The sequence below is a fragment of the Doryrhamphus excisus genome, chromosome 14 (assembly GCF_030265055.1).
Source record: "Doryrhamphus excisus isolate RoL2022-K1 chromosome 14, RoL_Dexc_1.0, whole genome shotgun sequence".
In the NCBI taxonomy this organism is placed as follows: domain Eukaryota; kingdom Metazoa; phylum Chordata; class Actinopteri; order Syngnathiformes; family Syngnathidae; genus Doryrhamphus; species Doryrhamphus excisus.
The window spans coordinates 3536753-3554666 of NC_080479.1; the positions used below are offsets into that span (position 1 = coordinate 3536753).

The following is a 17914-nucleotide window of genomic DNA, read 5'->3' on the forward strand; positions in this document are numbered from 1 at the left end:
CATCTTGACCCCACAATTAGCCACTAGATGTCCCCCTTGACCACAATAAAAGCACCTGCCCTCACTTCTGCGGCGGGTCCTTTCCTCTGGAGACAGTCGGGTGAGTCCCAGTTGCCTGGGTTCATCAGCAGAGGGCGCAGCAAGTGGCACGGCGACAGGGGTGGGCCGGACATCATTGACGCGCCCGAGGTTGCCACCCCAGTGTGTGATGGAATCTCGCCCACGCGACCTGCTCTCCTCCTCATGATCATGAAGGCGCTTCTCAATCATGACCGCCAAGGCGATGAGCTCATCAATTGTTCCTGGCAGTTTCAGAGGGATCATTTGTTTACGGATGTGGGGGGACAGTCCAAGAAAAAACGCGTCTAACAATGCGGGGGCGTTCCAGTCGCTGTTTGCCGCGAGAGCGCGAAATCCGACAGCGTAGTCGGTGACACGCTGACGCCCCTGACGTAGCTGGAGCAGGGAGCGAGCTGCTTCTCTGCCGGACGGCTGGCGTTGGAACACTTGCTCCAGTGCCTTGGAGAATGCTGCGTAGGACTCGCACACCGCGGACCGACGGCTCCATTCCGTGGTGGCCCACGCTCCTGCCCTGCCCGTGAGATGGGAGATCACAAAAGCCACCCGGGCACGCTCCGACATGAATGCGGGGGCTTGAAGTTCGAAATGGAGTTCACACTTGGTCAAAAAGGGGCGTACGTCGCCCGACTCGCCAGAGAACCACTCCGGCCGTGACAACTGTGGACACGTGGCGGCCGGCAAGGCGGAAGTCGGGACCGGTGGAGGAAGCGAAGCCGCTGCTGGATCCACTGGAGCCGCGGGTTGAGCAGCGGGTTGAAGAGCCAATAGCAGGGAGTTCAGCTGGGAGCCTAGATTCCCAGCCATGGCGTCTTGTCGCTCCGACAGGGATTGCAACGCCGAGCCTAGAGCGGCAAGCTGTTCCTCTTGCTGGCTCTGGCGCTGTACTTGCGTCCGGAGTGCCTGTCGAACAGACTCCAACTCCGCTGGGTCCATGATGGCAAGTTCGTTCTGTCAGGGGCAGGACGTGGGGAGGAGGACCCAAAGGCAGAATTGGCAGGCACGACACGAGGTAAGGTTCTACACGTTGGTGAGGGTCGGTACACGGGAAGTCAGTCCAATAAGGCAAAGGTATCCAAGAGCGGCAGGCAGAAGGAGAGGTCGAAAGGCAGGCGAGGGTCGAGAACCAGGCGAGGCGATGACAAGGAATGCTAGAACGAGACATGGGAGTACAACGAACTTGCACCAGACAGGAGGGATCAGAGGCAATATATAGCCAGCAGGAAATGAGGTGATGAGGGACACCTGAGCACAATCAGGCAGGAGGCGTGGTCTCCAAGGCGAAGGCGGGGTAGGCAATGGCAGGCATGACAAGATGACAAGACAGTAGAATGATCACTATTAAAATACCATTCCCACTTATATTTATAAGACACTTATATTGTACTGTGTCACATTTCATTGAATTTACAACTAAATTAAATTCAGTAGTGCCACCAATGTAGACAGTTTTTTTTTGTTTTTTTTTCCCCAAAATCAACAATATTTTTTTCCCCTGTGGCTACCGACAACCAAGCAAACATAATAATGAGTAACATTTAAAAAGGAGAACATTTAAAGAGGAGAAAGGGGAAAAAATATATATACATTTATATATACACACATATATACATACATATATACATATATATATACATACATATATACATATAACACATATACATATGCATATGTATATACACATCTACACATAGATGTATACACACACATGCACATGTACACAAATAAGATATTGAGGATAAACATAACTGCAATACAACTTTATATACACGTTTCCAAACTAATATGACCTGCATCAAGTAGTCAGACCTTTTAGTGTCGTTTTACTGATGGTGAAATTGTCCTAACTTATGACCAGCTTAGCCAGTATGCCAGAAGATTTTACCTTGGGAGTTGTCCTCATTCGACAAAGGCCTGGATAGCTCAGTTGGTAGAGCATCAGACTTTTAATCTGAGGGTCCAGGGTTCAAGTCCCTGTTCAGGCGGTGAAGTTAGGCCTCTTCCCTGAATAACTTGTTTAAGTAAAACTTTTCGACCAAGCACCTTTGCGATCTTCCAGGACTGTGGGTAAACGCCATTCTCAATAATTAAATTGAAGATACAGTGCGATACAGGCACTTTGACCAGCTTAGCCACAGCGCCAGCTGTGCATCTGGCACCAACACAAAAACAGTTCGCCAATGGGGAAAAATGTTCATACAAGGGAGGGAGTCCAAAGTCCAACACGTGTGAATTGAGAGTCCCTGGGTGGGCTCGGTTATCAAACTCGCTCCCAAGGAAATGTTGGAACTTGGGAAGGCATTAAGAATGTAGGATTAAGAATCCTACTTCTTGCCAAAAGCCTACCCTATGGTAGAAGATAAGATATGCCTTTATTCGTCCCTCTGTGGGGAAATTTGCAAGGTCCCGCAAGTTCCGCAACAGCAGTGGGAGTACCTCAGTATGTTTACAGACCATGGACTCCTCCTAAATTTAGATACATAGCCTTATCCATGCCAAAACCACACAACAACCTTGACCAAATCCTGACTGACATAACTGACTTGGTACATAATCACCGTCTCAACGGAACTGAATTAGCCCAACTGTTGACATTGACCACAGGCTCCAAGTATGGTGCTTTTTGTACGGCCATTTAGCCAATTTGGCCAAAGGGGAATTCAGAACACCCTCGTGGCCCATTGCCATTTTATGGTACCTGGCGACTTTAACCAGTGAACTCCACTGTATCGCTTATCCTCATCAACGGACTGTATTCCCCACCTTTTACCAGCATGGGGACATTCCAACCCAAGATGAGAACACACTGGACCAGGTACACAGCAACATAGTACGTGGCACAGACACAGCTTCACCCTACCCCCGCTTTTAGCCCAGACTGAAAAGCAGAGAACCCCCTTTGCAGCTGAAATTGCTCAGTTGGGAGAGCGTTGGATTGAATCTCTAAAGGTCCCTGGTTCAATCCCAGTTTTCAGCACAATTGCTGTTTACATTGTGAGTTGGCAAATAGTTTGTAAAGGGGTGACTTTGTTCTCTTGATTTCATCAACATCGATCACGACAACACAGCCAATGACATATTAAGACCAGACAAGTGCAGTTGGGAGGTGACATACGGAATCCTGATGCATATCATGTTACAATCAGACACAAACAGGATGTAGGACCCGACCTTGAGTTCGCGCAAATGTTCACAGCATTAGGTCTGCAAAGTGTTCAGCTGATGCACATTTACTGGAAAGGAAAATGGGCTTTTGTCACGGTAGCCATGCCGACACGAGCTAAAATGTTTCTTCCGCCAGGACAACACCCACATGAAATTCAAGCTTTGCTCGCAGACGAAAAAGAACCAGCTGGAATGAGCAATCTGCACCTCCAAGTCTGAGTTTATGGTTCTTGCCCAAAAAAGCATAGCTCACAGCCATAATTGTATAGTGGTTCCTACTCTGTGTTGTGGCCGCAACAACCCCGGCCGATTCAGGGTCATGGCAGTTGTGTGTTGCTTTTGTAATTGTATTGTCTGAAAAGACAAGATTGTCTGTCCACTTGAAGTGTGGTGATGTAAAAATACACTAGTTTTGACCACACCTGTATTTTTAGTAAACATTATTAGCATGCAATGAATCAAAGTATAAGGTACGATGTCGGAGATCAAGAACGCTTTTGTTGGCAAAAAAAAGCCATAACATATCATTTCGACAATACGGGTCTCAAACCCGCTATTTCTTGCATGTAGAGCAAGAACTCTAGCCTTTGAGTTAAATCCCCCCGCTGCACAGGAAGGCTGCCACAATTTCTGCAACACCAAAACACTAATTAAGATGTGTCATTTTGAGTCAACAAGACCATGTCCACAAAGGAGATGAGGTGACCGAGAGGTTAAGGTGATGGACTGCTAATCCATTGTGTTCTGCACGCATGGGTTCGAATCCCATCCTCATCGGACTATACTAATGCACCAGTTTTGACACCACCTGTGTTTTTAGGAAACATCATTAGAATGCAATTAATCCAAGCATCCGGTACGATGTGGGAGATTGAGAATGCTTTTTTGGCAAGAAAAAGGCATAATATACCATTTGGAGGATGCAGGCATCGATTCCACTTCATCTCACATGCGAAGTGAGCGCTCTACCATTTGTGGTCCTACAAGAATGGGATTTGTTTTTGTGTACTTCGAATGAAATGTTTTCCGCATGTTGCAGAATTTTCCACAGGAAAGAAATCTTTAAGATGTATCACCAAAAGAGCTGAACCGCCCAATGTGGGGCTCGAACCCACGACCCTGAGATTAAGAGTCTCATGCTCTCCCGACTGAGCTAACCGGGCCTTTTTCTGTCAAGATATCACTTTTTATTTTTTTTAATTGATGTGGTCTTCTTGATGTTTGATCAATTCCACACCCAACCTAGTTTCTCAGGGAACAAAGGAGCGAGAGGTTCAGTCATAGCTGAGAACTTTGGAAGTGTAGTCATCTTAAACCTCCTGTTATGTTCATTTGCCAGGAACAGCCATGATGTTCCCGGGTCAGTTTGCATGTTTATTTATCTGAAAGATGTCCAAAACCAAAAAAATCCCCACAAGCATTGTTAGTTATTCACTACTAACTCCATTACTAACTATTCTATCAATGTTTAGTGCAATGGTGTACCTTACCTCTCACAGGTAGTGGTTTAATTAATTTTAATAAATTAATGATTTGAATGAATCAGAGGCATCATGACCAGTCTGCATCAAAACATTATCTGAAATCCTGTGGCAGGTTTCTGGCATTGATTCTTAATTCAGTTGCCATCCCTGATATATGGTAATGGTAATGGTAATGGTAATGGTAATCATGCCCGCGTGGCAGGCGAGTCTCTTTGCTTGTCTGACGTCTGTGTCGCATCCTGATTGGCTGGCAGCAAATGTCAACAACACGCGTGCGGCCCCCGCTTGGCAAGTGAGAATTCTACCACTGAACCACCAATGCCACGTGGGGACACACTGTAAGAGAAAAAAAATTCAACCGTCAAGTGGATGAGCCTCTGCAAAGTGGCACAGCCACAGGCGTGGACGGTGACTCCTCTCCGCTGACGAAAGGCGACTGGCTACCAGTTGCATGGGGACGACACTCCCGACGTCATCAGACGGCGCTCCGCTGCTGGAGCAGGGAGGGAGGAGTGGTGCCGGAAGAGCCCCAGGAGGTGGGATTTGGAGCCGACATGTGGGTCGGAGAGGCTCCGCTGTGCGCTGCGCTCCCGCAGCCGGTTGTCGAGTCGAATGGATAGCGACAGAGAGCGGCTGGAATGACAAGGCGTTGCGGAGCGCATATCGGGCGAGTGTTAGAATAAAATGTAGATTATTTTGTTAGTTATCACTTAGACAATAGAAAGTGTTTGAATGTGCTGAAGAAGGAATGTTCCCGTGACCCTAATCAGAGACCCTCAGCGACCCCCAGGTCCTGGAGGTGCCTGGATGCACCAACAGCGACTCTGCAGATGCTCATGTTAATCCTGCAAGAATGTGTCAAGATAAGAACTCGTAAAACATTAAAAGTAATAGCTCTCACATACACACACACACATAGACAAACAAATACAGCTCGTGCAACTGCCTTCTCCACCCCCCCTTAGAGTTGCACGACCATGTAGTAGGGACCCCCGAAAGAGAATAAAAGGAGAGGAGTGTGAACTGCATATTCAGAGTGGAGCGGCATGTCACTGGGTATGTGGTTTCACTCTCCTCGCTGCGAGCAACTTTGAATATTGTTGTCTGTCTCTTCTGTATTTCTGTATTTAAGTGTTTTTACAAGTGTCACAGGAGTTTGAACCTGACATTTACTTGGTTCTTCGAGCCAGATCCCAAGATACCTGAGGAGTCCAGTTGTGGAGCCGACAAGACAGAAAGACCGTGGCCACGGCAGACAAAACCCTTTGACGGGCTGTCTTCTCAGCTCAACAACTGGAAGCTGAAGGTTGACGGGATACCGACGGAAGAGAAGACAACAATCAGTAAGACACTTTTGATCAGAGTGTAGAGTAAAAGGGCGCCGTCCCTTTGTGTTAAAGCAGGGGTGGGCAAACTGAGACCTGGGGTCCACATGCAGCCCGCTAAGGGTTTTTGACCCCTAGAGCTGAGTGCGGCCCGCGAGTCAATAAGGTTTGTCACCCGGTGCTAAAAGCCTTGTGTATACTAGTCGCTGGCAAGCAAAGAGACGGACTCGACAGTCTTCTGTAGGAAGACGAGTTGGCAGTCTTGTGTAATAAGATGGACCCACAGTGTTACGGAGTTGGCGGTCTTTCACAATAAGACAGAGTTGGCAGTTTTTTGTACAAAGACGGAGTTGGCGGTCATGTTAGGCTAGAAAAGGAGTGCCTCCGCGGTGAAAGGCCTTTTCGGGGTTTGAATGTGAAAACGTTTTCAAAGTACGAATGAGTGTGTGAATGGGAGATTTTGTCACGAGACAGGTCTTCATATTAAAGGGTGAGAAAAAGAGTAAGTCTTTGAGGAAGCAGAGGCAAGAATTATCCGCCCTCACCGGGGTAGAAGCTTGAGAATTACCTCAAAGAAAAGTTCATTACTCTCTCACTGACAAACAACCCTGTTGTTAGTTTTCCCGAGGAAGCTCATCACAACAGGGACCAAATTATTCCCAAGATGGGAAATAAAAGTGGAAAAACACAAGTCAAAAGGGAGGAACTAAATTGCAAGTATTGGTGTTACGTGTTTCACCGCCAACCAACCAAAATAAAACATCTAGAAATATGGATTAACAAGTATGGTTTTGACGGACAATTATCGATCCCTAAATTAATAAAATTGCAACAGGATATTGCAAAAAGGAACAAGAATCAAACCAAAAAAATGCAAAAGCAAGGGTATGATGACCTGTCATATTGGAAGGAGTTGGCAGAGAGAAGGCAAAAAGGCGAGGCGAAGATGGAAGAAAGGAAGGCAAGAGATAGAGCAGAAAAAAAAGGTTGTAAAAAGGAAGAGTTATATAAGATAGTAAGGGAAGTTTTACTTCAGGAGTATCAGAAAGATGAAGGAAAAGTAAATGAGGAGAAAGACGCAGACACATTTTTTACACGAAAGGAAGGTAATGAAAGTAGGGTTATGCCAACTAAAGGAGTGAGCAATAGTAGTCAAAAAGATGGTGTAGTAGGTGGACAATCACAATTGTATCCGCAGTTCGCTGAACCCCCACATTATGACAACCACGATGTCAGACCATCAGTGCCATACCCACCACAAACAAGAGCTAAACCTTTTTCTGTTGAGTGGTCAAAACAGATGGGAGAAGTATTTTCTCCTAAATCACCACCTAGGGTTTCACCGGAAACCGATGCGTTTCCAATGATAGAAGTACCGAACCCTAATGTAGCCAATGATGAACGTCCCACAATCCTAGTGTATCGTACATGGACACAGGAAGATGTAAAGAAGGCCTTAGATGGTGTCACACCTGTAAAAGAGGACGCCGTAAGATTTATTACAGACATGAACAACTTGAGAATGTCATACCACCTGAACGGAATAGAAGTACAACAAGTGTGGATGAGAGCCTTAGGGCCAGAGTGGTGTCTGTGTAAAGGAAATTGGAGCCCCACATATGGCAATGGCCAACCTGTGGCCCATGATGACCCCACATTGGAGCAAAGAATCAATCAGTTGGAAGAGAGAGTCCTAGCAAAGTTCAGGAAAAGAGCTAATTACTCAACAATAGGACAATGCAAACAAAAGAATGACGAATCATTTGATGAGTATAGAGTGCGTATGATTACGGTATTCAAACTAAATAGCGGCCTTGCTGAAGATGATGAACCCACAGGCCCATACCAACAACAGTTAAAGAATGCGATACATGCTAATTCAAATCCTGGCATAAAAGGGTGGGTTGATAAACATTTCATCGGAATGCCCACAGCAACTATGGCAGACTATATCACACACGTGCAGCATGCAGCATGCAAAATGCAGGTGTTAAGTAACAAAAATAAGATGCAAAAAATACACACCTTTGTTACAGATAACGGAGAAATCCTCTTTCAAAGTCAAGGATGATTCAGAGGAAAAGGTAGAGGAAAAGGTAGAGGAAAAGGTAGAGGAACAGGTAGACAGAATGTACGAAGCTATCCCAACAATACTGGATGTTGGAATTGCGGTGAAGAAGGTCACTTCTCCCGTGATTGTGACAAAGGCCAGTTCAAAAGGAACCAAAAGCCATATTAGGCATGACTAGGCTTGTCTAAACAAATAGAACCAGAACAAAATGATGAACGAGTAGTAGAATTAAATTTACAAGAGGTATTTGCCTTTGAACATCGCAGAAGTCACATTGGAAGTGAATGGTAATCCAATCAGATTTCTTTGTGACTCGGGAGCATGTAGAACAACTTGCAGATATGAATTTCCACATTCAAGATCTGCAGGCAATACATGGCTCAGGACAGCAGGAGGAAAATTTGACAATAATGGTCAAGTCCCTACCAATAACGTTGTGGTCCATCAGATGTAGGACTAATTAAAAGTGCCCAACCTGTACAAATTAAAGCTAAAAATGATTACAGGACATGTGTTAGGCAATACCCAATAAAACCAGATGCATATGAAGGAATAAAACCAGTGATAGAAGAATTGTTAAAAGCTAAAGCCTTAGTAGAATGTAACAGCTCAAAATGGAACATCCTTAATTTTCCAGTGGGAAAAAGTGTCACTCTCTGTGGGATGGAGAATGATACAGGACAAGCTGTAAATCAAACTGTGGTGGCAAGAGCACCTTGTGTGCCTGACCCACACACATTGTTAAATTCTTTACCAACAGATGTCACATAGTTCACCATAGTAGACATCAGTAATGCATTCTTCTCCATTCCAATACATAGAGAAAGAAGGTTTAGGTTCGCATTTACGTTTGCAGGAAAAATATACATACACACGCCTACCGCAAGGATATTGTGAAAGCCCGAAAATGTATTCACAAGCAATGATAGCCATTATGTCTATGTTTAATCCCCAAATGAAAGCCATATATTACTATATGTAGATGACATCCTACTAGCGTCACCAGATAGGAAGTCATGTGAGGAAGACACAATAGCCTTATTGCACCATTTAGCGAAAGAAGGCCTTAAAGTGAGTAAAGACAAAGTACAATTTTGTAAGCAATCAGTGAAGTATTTAGGGCATCAGTTGACAGGACAAGGACAAACTATTCTAGCTGACAGGAAACAAGCAATTTTAAATGCACCTAAACCACAAACAAAAAAGCTAATTATGTCCTTCTTAGGACTCACTAATTAGATGTAGATGTTGGATTCCAAACTATGCACAAATAGTGTCACCATTAACAAACTTAATGTATAAAAATGATGTCACTCTTACAGTGGAATGAGGAGGCAGAAAAAGCATTCTGTGAAAAAGAGTACTGGTAGGAAGTTTGATTGTAGCACTGCATGATTACAGCAAAACATTTAAACAAACAGTAGATTATAAAGATGTGAAGTGAGGCCGAGGTCATGTACTCAACTCAGTCTTACCAAGAGTATGGTGCAAAGAAACAACCAATAGCGTACTACTCTTGTAAGCTAGATGCAGTAGCATGCGCCATCTTACATTGTGTGCGGGCTAATAGCAGCATCTATGGCCGTGGAAACAAGTGCAACCATTATATTGTTCCATTTACTAGTACTGAAAGTACCTCATGCGGTTTCCACCCTGCTATTGCAGACGAGCATGACATTTTTGTCTCCTGCTAGACATCTGTCTTTTGTCTCAACCACATGTAACACTTGAGCGATGCACCACGCTCAACCCAGCTACCCTTCTACCACTCCCTGAGGAAAGCGAAAGACATGATTGTGATGAACTAACAACACAAACTACAGAGTGTAGACCAGACTTATTAGCTCAGGCACTAACAAAAAGAGGAGATTTTGTAGATGTTTCCTCAAAGAAAAATGATTTGTGGAAAGAATCATAACTGGCTATGCAGTCATAGCGCTTACAGAAGCATGCAAATTAATGAAAGGTCAAAAGGTGACAAATTATACCGATAGCCAATATGTACATTGAACAGTACATACCTTTGCAGAACAGAGGTATGATAACATCAACAGGAAAACCAGTAACTCATGCAGGATTGTTAACAGCATTACTAGAAGCAGTGCAATTACCAAAACAAATTGCATTGCATGTAAATGGGACTTACAAATAATACTGATCCGATATCCTTAGGAAATGCGTTCGCTGATAAAATGGCAAAACAAGCGGCACTAAAGGAACTGGACCATCTTGAAACTGAAAGATTACAAGTAGACTTTGAGATATTGGCTGATATGCAACAACAAAGTCCAAAATAGGAAATTGACCACTGGCTTAGGAATAAAGCAACCCTGGACAAAAATGTTTATATGTCGACAGAAAAGAAACCAATCTTGCCAAAAAATTGTAAAAGTGGGCTGACATTTTGAGCCATGGTGTTACACATGTCTCAACAGGAGGGATGTGTCACACTATTAACACCCACTTTAATTCGTGTTTAAAAATTCTTATTCAAAAAATTTTTGTTGAGCGTTTTTAACGTGTGCAAAACACAACGTCCAGGACAACTTGTGACCGAGGCGTGGCCAATTTCCAAAACGACAATATTAATTTCAAGTAATACATATGGACTTATTGAGCTAATTAAAAGTGAAGGAAGGTCAGCCCTGATTCTTGCATCCCAGAGCTGTTGTAGATTGGCCTCATATGGGATGGAGTAGGGGTATGTGTATGAGATGGACCAGGATCCTGTTCCTGGACCAGACACTTGCTCCTTCACCCCATTATCTTTATTGCCTCCTGAGTTTAGTTTTCCAATGAGTGAATGACCATAAATGCCTGAGACCATCCTGGCTTTTTGGTTCTCCCACAATGATCTCTGCAAAGATAACACGAGACGCAGCACAGGATGCTGTGTCCTGACCTTCTACTAACTTTACTAGTGGTTGACAAGTACTGATCGCAGTTTAACATGGTACTCATCTGATCTGCATGGAATATATTGAGAATGAAACAGAATTAGACTACAGCAGTCACTTTGTAAATTAACTTGTAAAAGAAAAGAAAAAAAGGAAAGAAAACAGGAACAATGTTCCGCATGGACTTAAAGAACCATAGCGCGTACCATCCCCAAAGTGGAGGACTGGTAGAACAGAAAATGCATGGAAGAAACAAAGTGTCCAAGGACATAATGTTTAGATCCAGTTAAATTACACATAAACATAACGGCACAAATGGTTTGAGTCCATATGAAACGTTGTTTGTCAAACCTTATAGGTTGACACAATTCGAAAATGTGTAGGAAACTGATGACGATTCTACTTTGATAGAAGACATGAGACTGACACCAGGAGACTGAGTGTTGAGTAAAAGTGGAACAAGAAAACACTGGCACTCTCCCAAGTGGGAAGGGCCTTATCAAGTACTGTTAACGACACCAACAGCATTAAGAATTGTAGAAAGAAACACTTGGATACGTCAAACGCATTGTAAAGTAGTCATTGTTCGGGAGTCTGACGAGGAAGGTAAAGACCAGTCTGTGATGCAGGGGACTTCAGAGTCCTAGACTCTGAGGCATTGTGTTGAGCAGTGAAGATTATAGCACATACCCTGGTCCAGAAAACCGAACAATGCATCCTAGTTCTAAGATCACTATTGTAACAGGAGGATTGGTGTTCCTGATGTTGCAGTGTCCTCGTTCCCATACAGTACCTCAGTGTCTCAGAGTGGTCCATGATCTTGATCTCACACCTCCACCTTTGCTCTGCCAACAACCTGAAAACAACATACTGATACAACAATATGCATAATGAGTCCTCTCATCACCTCCAGACATGCATTGTGTCCAGTTTTATCTTCACCAAGACCTGAAGAAGATCCATCACATGAACTGTGCTCTGACAGCAAACGATCACTTCCAGACTGAAAGTTCAGAAGATGTTTGCTGACATGGTGTTTATGGTGACAACGACAATCACATCACCAGCCACTAAAGTGGAATGTGGCCGACTCAGAACTGGACAGGATCACACCTTTGATGCAAGGACAAGCCAAGCACCAGAATCTAGAAGTGGCAACAAATGGCCACCAGCAAGGAGGACATCCAGAGGAGAGACTAGAACAGCAATATGACCCTGGCATGTGCAGAAAAGGAGACTTTGGACCAAAGACTTGATGGAGGACTTTCTTAACAAGCAAGGTGGAAGGAAGCAAGGAGGTGGGGTGTGATGGGATCATGCCTACTCTGACTCATCTGATGCCAAGGTTGACACTGAAGTAGACAGTAACGCACACACACACACACAAACACGCACACACACACACACGAACACGCACACACACAAACAGTACTCGAGAACAGACGTGTGGTGTTGATGTAGAGACAAATACCACTATGACATTGTATATAACATGAGCGGAACGTGCAGTAGTGACATTACAGATTTCAGTATCCATTTACCCTATGAATGTTGACATGTTACTAAATGCTAAATCTTTGAAGCAGATGAACATCACCTCCCAAACTACTTCCAAACAAAAAGGGAGGTTCCAGACACCGACTGGATAACAAAAGACAATCCCACTTACATCGATGCCATCAGCGTGCCACGAGGGGTACCACCAGAATACAAACTAGTAAATCAGATTGCAGCGGGTTTGGAGGGAAAGTATTATCCCATGGATAACAGTTAACAAAAATGTGGATAGGATTAACTACCTCCACTATGACATACAGAAGCTTGGGAACTACACCGAGGCCGGACTCACAGCAATTGGAGAACAACTCCATGCCACGTCACTCATGGCCTTCCAGAATCGTATCGCCTTGGATGGACTGCTGGCACATCAGCAAGGAGTGTGCGCCATGCTTGGCGACCAATGTGGCATGTCCATCCCCAACAATACAGATTCCACAGGAATGCTGATGCGTGCGATTTCTGGTTTAAAGGCGCTAAACACCAAGATGAAGGAACACTGGTGTTGACACTGAGATGTTCGGTGACTGGTGGAGAGCATTTTGGGGACAATGGTCTCCTTATGTGATGTCTGTGCTTATTGCACTCGCTGTTGCCCTTCTTTTGTGTGCCTTATGTGGATGTTGTATCCCTATCTTGAAGGTTAGAATCACATGGACTGTGAATTTAGCCATGGCACCAATGACAACAAGGTAAATGAAATGTACCCCCTACTGGTGGCAGGTGGCAGCGATGACAGTGATGATGACTAGGACAACCATGATAGATATGCTCCTGACTTGTTTCTGACTTGTACTTTGACTCAGATGACGAGAACACTTCCGTTTAAATGTAAGCACATTTTCTGACAAAGATGACCTGCGAGGAAAAAACCGAGAGGAGACCCAAGGAGCGACAGCAAACAGATAAAAGCGTGATAAACAGGAGGGAAATGTTAGAATAAAATGTAGATACAAGTATTATTTTGTTAGTTATCACCCTTATATCCATTTGCTTAGACAATAAAAATTGTTTGAATGTGCTGAAGAAGGAATTTTCCCGTGACCCTGATCAGAGACCCCCCAGTGACCCCCAGGTCCTGGAGGTGCCTGGATGCGCCAACAGCAACTCTGCAGATGCTCATGTTAACCCTGCAAGAATGTGTCAAGATAAGAACTCATAAAACATTAAAAGTAGTTGCTCTCACATACACACACTCACATAGACAAACAAATACAGCTCGTGCAACTGCCTTCTCCACCCCCCTTAGAGTTGCACGACCATGTAGTAGGGACCCCCGAAAGAGAGTAAAAGGAGAGGAGTGTGAACTGCATATTCAGAGTGGAGCGGCATGTCACTGGGTATGTGGTTTCACTCTCCTCGCTGCGAGCAACTTTGAATATTGTTGTCTGTCTCTTCTGTATTCCTATACAGTAAATTCTCGTTATATCGATATCGGTTATAACGAATTACTGCTTATTACGATACTATTTTCATTTCCCGGCAAATTTCTAGTCTTTTATGATATAATTAGTTCCGTTAGTACGATACCCGGTTATTATGATAATCCGGTTACTACGATGCCCTTTTCATCTCCCGCCAGCCAATTTGGTCTGCTTATATCGATACAAAAGCAGCTTACATCAATCTTTGCTTAAGGATTTCAATACCAAAAAAAAACACGGCAAACGGCTGCTTCCAGTCAACTTTATTTTTCACACTTCCACCACCACAGCGCAGCACACACACCGATTCCCGCACTTCCTGGTTCACAGGTCATGCTCAACCCGCCCCACATAGCTGGCCAAACACATGCCTGCAACAGAAGAACCAACTGACATAGCATACACACCTATTCCAACGAAGACACAAGCGTACAAATACATGTATTTAATTGTGTTGTATTCAGATATCTTTTTATTCTATACACACGAGAGAAACCACGAACGCAGTTGGTTCTTCTGTTGCAGGCATGTGTTTGGCCAGCTATGTGGGGCGGGTTGAGCATGACCTATGAACCAGGAAGTGCGGGAATCGGTGTGTGTGCTGTGCTCTGGTGGTGGAAGTGTGAACAATAAAGTTGACTGGAAGCAGCCGTTCGCCGTGTTCTTTTTTGGTATTGAAATCCTTAAGCAAAGATTGATTTAAGCTGCTCGACATTGTTCTATACTATAGAACAATGTTGAGTGTATTATTGCCCACTTTTAATGCAGTTCGGCGCAGAATACCGGTTATATCGATATTTTTTCCAACTCCCGACAATATCGATATAACGAGACTTTACTGTATTTAAGTAAAGTCACAGGAGTTTGAACCTGACAATGCTAACATGCTAACGGATACCACGCTAGCACCTAGCAAGAGGGCCTCAGGTCCCGAACAGTTTGATGCAGTCCCATAGTGTCCCCACATCATACAATGTGTGTATTTGCCTTGAGACATCAGCAAATTAGCTAAAATGCTAATATGCGAACAGTCATCATGCTATCACCTAGCAAGAGAGCCTCAAGTTTAGAAACTGCCAAGGTTGTCCTATAACCTCCCTGCATCATGCCATGTATGTATTTGCCTTTAGACATGAGTAAATTAGCTTAAATGATAACATGTTAACGGCTACCATGCTAGCACCTAGCAAGATAGCTTCAAGTCCCAAAAGTATTAAAGCAGTCCCACAGTGTCCCCACATCATGCCATGTGTGTAGTTGCCTTTAGATATGAGGAAATTAGCTTAAATGCTAACATGATAACAGTCATCATGCTAGCACCTAGCAAGAGAGCCTCAAGTCAGCATGCAAGCTCCATAGACAGCTGCAAAGCTTGTATGGCTGGGCAAGCCCATAACTAGAAAATTCCAGCGGAAATTTTGATGCTGTGAACCTCGGGCCCGGTGTCTGCCGTGCCGCGCTGCCGAGCATTAAGCATTGCATATTGCAGGAATAATTTTTTACAAACTCTTTGCAAAAGGCATCTAGTGGCATCACATTGAAAGTGAAAGCTTAAATGTGTTCATTCATGTGACCTGACATCAGCAGTTATTTCCAAAGTTGGGGTTTCTCAACTTACTGTCACCTCATAAGCCAAAATAGAACCAAACAGTAGATTTCAAGGCATGTGCAGCTGGATGAAGGAGCCAGGAGACTGAAGTCGGGGCTTTCCTGCTGAGGTTGCCGCCCTTGACCCAACCTCGGAAAAGCAGTAGAAGATGGGTGGAATGCAGCGGAATATTTCGGTTTAAAAAGACAGTGGAAGCAAAACCTGTACTTAAGTTCATATATAAAACCAGACAATTTCTGAATAAATCGTTTGACAGTTTATTTAAAAAGGAACCACAACAAGATGCAACAAAGCCTTAAATTCTTGAAGTCAAAATGTCAACAATTACACCAGTTATGAACAGTATTGTGTTGTATAATATTCTGTAATATAGAAAGATAAAACCAATGACAAACACTTCATGTAGCAAGGCAACATGTCCCGTATGTAACAGTTTAGGTCAGCGGCCCAAGGCACATCATTATTTCAGAAAAAAAAACAGCAGTAATTTTACAAGCGTTCAATGACATTATATCGCACCAACTCACAACAAAACAAGTGATCTCGAAGCACTTTGGTTCACATTATTATTATCATTAGTTTGGTCTATCATCAAGTTCATCATAAATGAACAACAGAAACCCACACCTGCACCTGGCAACGGAGGCAAGGAAAAACTCCCTCTTGGGAAGAAACCTTGGACAGAACCCAGGCTCAGTGGGGCAGCTGTCTGTCTCGACCGTTTGGGTTACTACAGAAAAATGTTTGGTACAGCATGATTATGCATTATAATAATAATAATACATTTTATTTAAAAGTGCCTTTCGGGACACCCAAGGTCGCTTGTACAGAAGATAAAAAACACCAATATAAAATCGAAGACGATTAATGGAGCGCAGATGGAAGTAAGCAGACCTGGTGACGTTATTGATGTGGGATTGAAAAGATAGTGTGCTGTCGAGGATGACACCCAGACTCTTGACCTGAGGGGAGGGGGAGACTAAGGAGCTGTTGATGGAGAGAGAGAAGGAGTCAACTTTAGATCAGGTGGATTTGGTGCCAATGAGTAAGAATTCAGTTTTATTGCTATTAAGTTTCAGAAAGTTGGAGGTGAACCATGATTTTATTTCAGAGAGACAGGAGGTGAGGGAGGGGGGTGGGAGTGTGGAGTTAGGTTTGGAAGAAAGGTAGAGCTGGGTGTCATCCGTGAAGCAGCGGAAGTGAATGTTAAATTTACGGAAGATATGGCCGAGGGGGAGAAGGTAGGTTATGAAAAGAAGGGGCCCCAGGACAGAGCCCTGGGGCACACCTGTGGTGACTGGGGAGGGGTCGGAGGAGAAAGACTTAAGCTGTATGAACTGAGTGCGGTCTGTGAGATAGGAATGGAACCATGGAGGGGGGTGTGGGTGATGCCAATTGAGGAGAGTCTACTGAGGAGGATGGGGTGTGAGATGGTGTCGAGGAGGATGAGAATTGAAAGTGAACCAGTGTCAGCTGCAGTGAGGAGATCGTTGGTGATTTTGATGGGTGCTGTTTCGGTGCTATGACGGGGACGGGAGCCGGACTGGAAGGGTTCATACAGAGTGAGATGTGCGTGAAGTTGAGAGGAGACTATTTATTCAAGAATTTTGGAAATGAAAGGTAAGTTGGAGATAGGGCGGAGGTTATTGAAGTTGTTGGGATCTGAACCAGGTTTTTTCAGGATTGGAGTGACAGCAGCAGTTTTGAAGGCTGGGGGGACAGTACCGGTAGACAGTGAAGAGTGGATAATGGCAGAGATGAGAGGAAGCAGAGAGGAGAGGCAGGATTTGACCAGGATTGTTGGGATGGGGTCCAGCTGGCAAGTGGAGGGCTTGGATTTGTGGATGAGGTCAGATATTTCAGACGCATTGGGGAGTTGAAAGGAGGGAAAAGGCTGACTGTAGAAAAAGGGTCCGGGTGTGGGGAGAGGAGGCGGTTGTGAACAGAGGTGCTGGTGAATGGAGTTAATTTTGTCATTGAAGAATGCCATCAGTGAGTTACAGGTGTCAATTGAGTAAAAGTGGGGGGGTAAGGAGTGGGGAGGCTGGAGGATCGTGTTGAGTAATGAGAAAAGTGATTTGATTTCCTTTGTTGGATGTGATGAGTCCAGAGTAATAAGTGGATATACGGTGTGCAATGGCGTCTTTGTACTGGAGAATGTGGGTATTGTAACTGTTTTTGTGTATTGTGAGTCCAGTTTTTTTGTCGAGCCGTTCCAGGTGTCGTTTTTTTTTTTTTTTTTTTTTCATTGTCCGGAGTTCAGGGGTGTACCAAGGTGCAGAAACAGTCAGAGTTTTCAGTGGG

At 44.2% G+C, this 17914-nt stretch overlaps 3 non-coding genes across 3 annotated transcripts; 2 read left to right on the forward strand and 1 right to left on the reverse strand.

Annotated features, from left to right (window-relative positions):
• Positions 1-1990: 1990 nt before the first annotated feature.
• On the forward strand, positions 1991-2063 carry trnak-uuu (transfer RNA lysine (anticodon UUU)). The gene has a single exon. It is a non-coding gene; the product is annotated as a tRNA-Lys (tRNA).
• Positions 2064-3938: 1875 nt separating this feature from the next.
• trnas-gcu (transfer RNA serine (anticodon GCU)) lies at positions 3939-4020 on the forward strand. Its single transcript has one exon. It is a non-coding gene; the product is annotated as a tRNA-Ser (tRNA).
• Positions 4021-4333: 313 nt separating this feature from the next.
• On the reverse strand, positions 4334-4406 carry trnak-cuu (transfer RNA lysine (anticodon CUU)). Its single transcript has one exon. It is a non-coding gene; the product is annotated as a tRNA-Lys (tRNA).
• Positions 4407-17914: the final 13508 nt, after the last annotated feature.